We start from the raw sequence: 5429 nt of genomic DNA on the forward strand, positions 1-5429 counted from the left end.
AAAGAGCTTAAAGGCCGCCGCCTCCCAGGTGAAGACGTCGTGGAAGTCCTGGACGTGCGGCGGCTATGCAAAAGAGCTTAGCAGCCGCCGCACACCAGGTGAAGACGCCGGAGGAAGACCCCAGAAGCCCTGGGGAGGTGGCGCCCCCCCAGGTGAAGACGCCGGAAGCCCTGGGAAGGCGGCGGCCATGCAAAAGAGCTTAAAGGCCGCCGCCCCCAGGTAAAGACCCAGTTTAATAAAGGATTTTTTAAAGAATGTGTCTTGTTTTTTTTCCAATATTTTCTTTACAGGTGGACTACAGGTGCCAGCGGGCCCTTTATGTCCGGGCATGCTGGCACTTGTGGTTCTCCAAGTGCCAGCATGCTGGGGCAGGCTTGCTGGGACCTGTAGGCCACCTGTAAAGAACAATATTACTATTCTTTGCAGGTGGACTACAGGTGCCAGCGGGCCCTTTATGTCCGGGCATGCTGGCACTTGTGGTTCTCCAAGTGCCAGCATGCTGGGGCAGGCTTGCTGGGATCTGTAGGCCACCTGTAAAGAACAGTATTAGCATACAATGAACCCCGCACCCACCGCCACCAGGGGTGCGGGGCATAGCACTGGGCTATCAGCCCAGTGCTGGTTGTTGCTCGGGAGGGGGGACCCCATTTAGATTTTTTGGGGGCCCCACTTTCCGAGGAATTCCAGCCCTGGGCTGACTGGTTTGGGGGGTGTTTAATGGCATGGCAGGGGGACCCCACACTGAGTGTCTCCCCTGCTATGGCATTATCCCCCCTGGATGGTTCTGCCTGGTGCTGGTTTTAGTGGTGTGGGGGGACTGCACTTTTTTTTTTTTTGGGGGGGGGGTGTTAGTTGCAGTGCCTCCCCAGGCCCGGACCTCACCGCACGTCACTGATATATATATATATATATATATATATATACACATACACATAATATATAATATATATATGTCATTATCTCGGTAGGGGACCCAAAAATGTGGGATTAAAATTTTGGATAAGGGATACTCAACCTGTGTGTGTATATATATATACACACACAGGTTGAGTATCCCTTATCCAATATATATATAAAAATAGAAAGGAATTACTGCGCCACTTGTGTTCACCAACGTTTACGTATCCTGAATGTGAAATGTACCATACAAATGAATCTGACACTCCCTAAAAAAAATAATTTAAATTTAAAAGGGTGTCTGCTTACCCCCAGACAGGGATGGCGGTTCCCTGGAGCATAAAATTAAATACACAAATGGGGGGGGGGGGTGTTTAGCGACCACTGGTGTCTAAAGTGATAAGAACTCACACTATAGGTGAATAAGTAAAAATATAAAATACAGTTTATTCACGTACAAATTTAAAACAACAAATCTTTTTCTAAAAAATGGGATAAAAAGTATACACACATAATATAATACCAGTTAAAATATATAAATAATAAAAAATGTTCTTAACTTGGTATGCAGTCACTGCCAGGTTTACCAACGCGTTTCGTCATTCAGACTTCATTAAGGGGTGTTGGCAGAGTGGGACCAGGCTTCTATTTATACCAGTACTAATCTAATGTCAATTATGACATCACTTCCTGTTGTTACCACATGGTGTTGTATGACAGACTAGAACCTACTAGTTTAAATTAGTGAGTATCATGATTAGATAGTATATGAGTATAACAAGTTCATTATATGCATTAAAAGCAGGTTTGGAGCAGATCAGATCAGATCTTTATGGATTTTAGGCAAGAAATAGAAGATAGGGGTAATGGGGTCTGATTTCATCAAAAATTGGAATTCTCCCTTTGTAAGAATGTCAGTACGTAGGCCACGTACTAAAAGTGTTCTCAGTTCTTCAATGAAGAACCATAAAGATCTGGTAAACCCGCCCGGAAGACGCATCGTGGCGAGTATTAATTCACTCACGTCAAATTTATCAGAATATGTAGACGTCTTCTTAAAAACCTACGTCAAAGAGTTACCATCATATCTAAAGGACACCACTGCCGTATTGAACTCCCTAAAAGACTTTGAATGGAAAGACACCTTTAAGTGGGCAACAATAGACGTTCAATCATTATACAGTTGTATAGACCACAAAAAAGGTGTAACAGCATGCAGAGAATTCATGGAGAATGATACCACATTAACAGCCATCCATAAAGATTTTATTTGTGATGTCATGTTTTTTATTCTTCAGCACAATTATTTTAAATTTTTAGATGACTTTTATCTACAACGATGTGGGACCGCTATGGGTAAAATTTTTGCACCAAGTTTCGCAAACCTTTTTATGGGCAGTTGGGAGAAGAATTTTATCTATGGTAACCATGATTTTAAGAAACACCTAATCTTTTACCGTCATTACATAGATGACATTTTAATCATCTGGGATGGCACAGAAGAAAGTTTTTATGAATTCCTTGAATTTCTGAGCAACAATGATATGAATCTCGTTTTTACGTCTAAGATCAACCAAGAGTCTATTGAATTTCTCGATCTGGTTTTAATGGGGAAGGATGGTAAAGTCGAGACTAAGAACTTCATCAAGCAAGTTGATACAAACAGCTACCTGCACTATAAAAGTAATCATCTAAAGAAATGGAAAAACAACATCCCCTTCTCCCAATTTAACAGAATAAAGAGAAACTGCAGCAATCAGGAAGAATGTGAAGCCCAAATTGAGAAGTACAAAAACAGATTCAAGGATAAAGACTATCCAACTAACATCTTGGAAGAAGCAGCCACCAAAGCAAAAGCACTAGAAAGAACAACACTGCTAGAATACAAGACCAAAGAAACCAAAAAAGACTCTGTTCCATTCATCACCACGTATAACCGTCATGAAAAAACCATCAGAGACTCACTCAATAACCATTGGGGAATCTTATTAATGGACCCAGTCCTTAAAGAAATCCTGCCTCCTCGCCCCGAGATCATCTTTAGGAAATCACAAAATCTTAAAGATGCACTAGCCCCCAGCATGTTACGTAAGGACTCCAAAGAAGACTCACGAATGCCAAGATGCACTGGATCCTTCAAGTGTGGCCGATGTAACATCTGTAGGTATCTACACCCAGTGAGGAAGACCTTCACGGACACAGAAAAAAGGAAAGTTCATAAAATCAAAGATTTCATAAACTGCAACACTCAATCAGTGATTTATTTATTAGAATGTGGGTGCGGAAAGCAATATGTGGGAAAAACAAAGAGACCCCTCAAAATGAGAATCCAAGAACACGTCCGCAATATAAAGAACAAAGTAGAAACTCATGCAGTATCCAGACATTTCAACACAGCGCACAACTCCAACCCAGAAGCACTGACTTTTAAAGCAATCGAACTTGTGAAGCTGGGAGAGAGGGGTGGTGACCTTGCCAACAAACTCTCACGCAGAGAAATGTATTGGATATTCCAACTGCAGACACTCCACCCCAAGGGATTCAATGACTACTATGAAATTGCTCCGTTCCTGTGAATTCGTTCCTGCCATCATGGTCCTACGGTCGAATCCCAACCAACTGCCTCCCCTTCCCCTCACCCCTTGCCATTGTTCACCCACCCCCACAACCCCCCCCTCACGTACCTCATCACCACTCCCCACCCCTAATTCCACACCCCTCCTTCCCCCTTCCCCCCCTCCCTGATTTCCCCCCCCCCCCCACCCACCCCCCTCCACACTATACCAACTGATATCACTATCCGCCTTAGGTCGGTCACAATATATAAAGTCTTATTATGAATAATATTGACACATGTATGGTAAGTGATTTTTACAGTCAAACCACACTGGACATGCCCAATCTCGCCCGATCTTGGAAGCGAAGCAGTGTCGGGCCTGATCAGTACCAGAACAGGGAGACCACCTGGGAAGATCAGGTACTGTAACCAAACTATTTCTCAAATGAGCCTACATGAGCATGTCATTATTACCATCTTGACTAAAAAAGCACAAAATAACTTGTCACTATCTACAAAAATCCCAATATCCAAATATGCACCTTAATATCCCAATATGCACCTTATTATAAACATGCACCAAGCACTTTAACATTCACTGCATTATTTATTCATTATTTATATACAAAGCACTGTACATTCACTGCTTTATTTACCAACCCTTTTACAAAACACATCTAGTAATTTGCATAATGTATTTCCCTATGTTTTTATGCTAGCTCAATCACCCTAATATAGACTACTGTACTGTTAATAACTGTCATTAGATCGTTTTTACATCCATTGATCCTTTTTCCTTTTTTTTTATGCTGAGCACCACGGAGGACAGATATAAATGTCCACAATGCTGATCTCCACTAATATGGCCGCCGCATAAAGAGACTAAAGGAAAAACCTACACAAAGATGGCCGCCGCTGGAGCAACCTGAACAAATAACCTAGTCCTCTTGGAACAATCGAACTAGTGGAAACCGCGGGCGCATGCGCGGTCCCGTTTCCGGAAGTGGGGCGGAAGTGACGCGACGCCAAGAAACCGGAAGTGGGGCGGAAGACACATCGGCGCATCTATTTGAGATGCTTATTCGGCTTTTCATGCTCCAAACCTGCTTTTAATGCATATAATGAACTTGTTATACTTATATACTATCTAATCATGATACTCACTAATTTAAACTAGTAGGTTCTAGTCTGTCATACAACACCATGTGGTAACAACAGGAAGTGATGTCATAATTGACATTAGATTAGTACTGGTATAAATAGAAGCCTGGTCCCACTCTGCCAACACCCCTTGATGAAGTCTGAATGACGAAACGCGTTGGGCAACCTGGCAGTGACTGCATACCAAGTTAAGAAAAATTTTATTATTTATATATTTTAACTGGTATTATATTATGTGTGTATACTTTTTATCCCATTTTTTAGAAAAAGATTTGTTGTTTTAAATTTGTACGTGAATAAACTGTATTTTATATTTTTACTTATTCACCTATAGTGTGAGTTCTTATCCATATATATATATATATATATATATATATATATATATATTTGCATCTATACATATTTGTATCTACTTGTAAATATTTCTATTTATATCTTTCACAAATTTATAATAGAACAATGTATAATAACAGAACGTGAGTGTGCCTGATGTGTGCTTGACATAATCCTGGCTCACGCTGCTGGTGCAGACCTACATACTGTTCATCTTGCAAGTTCTGCTAATTTGCATATACAAGCAATTGTGTACATTTAGGGGGTAATTCCAAGTTGATCGCAGCAGGAAATTTTTTAGCAGTTGGGCAAAACCATGTGCACTGCAGGGGAGGCAGATATAACATGCGCAGAGAGAGTTAGATTTGGGTGGGGTGTGTTCAATCTGCAATCTAATTTGCAGTGTAAAAATAAAGCAGCCAGTATTGCCCTGCACAGAAATAAAATAACCCACCCAAATCTAACTCTTTCTGAACATGTT

General features: G+C 41.3%; 1 pseudogene; it reads left to right on the top strand.

Moving 5' to 3' along the window:
* Positions 1–3766: 3766 nt before the first annotated feature.
* Positions 3767–3886, top strand: LOC134947224 (5S ribosomal RNA; annotated as a pseudogene).
* The last annotated feature ends 1543 nt before the right edge of the window (positions 3887–5429 follow it).

Source organism: Pseudophryne corroboree, chromosome 7 (genome assembly GCF_028390025.1).
Source record: "Pseudophryne corroboree isolate aPseCor3 chromosome 7, aPseCor3.hap2, whole genome shotgun sequence".
In the NCBI taxonomy this organism is placed as follows: domain Eukaryota; kingdom Metazoa; phylum Chordata; class Amphibia; order Anura; family Myobatrachidae; genus Pseudophryne; species Pseudophryne corroboree.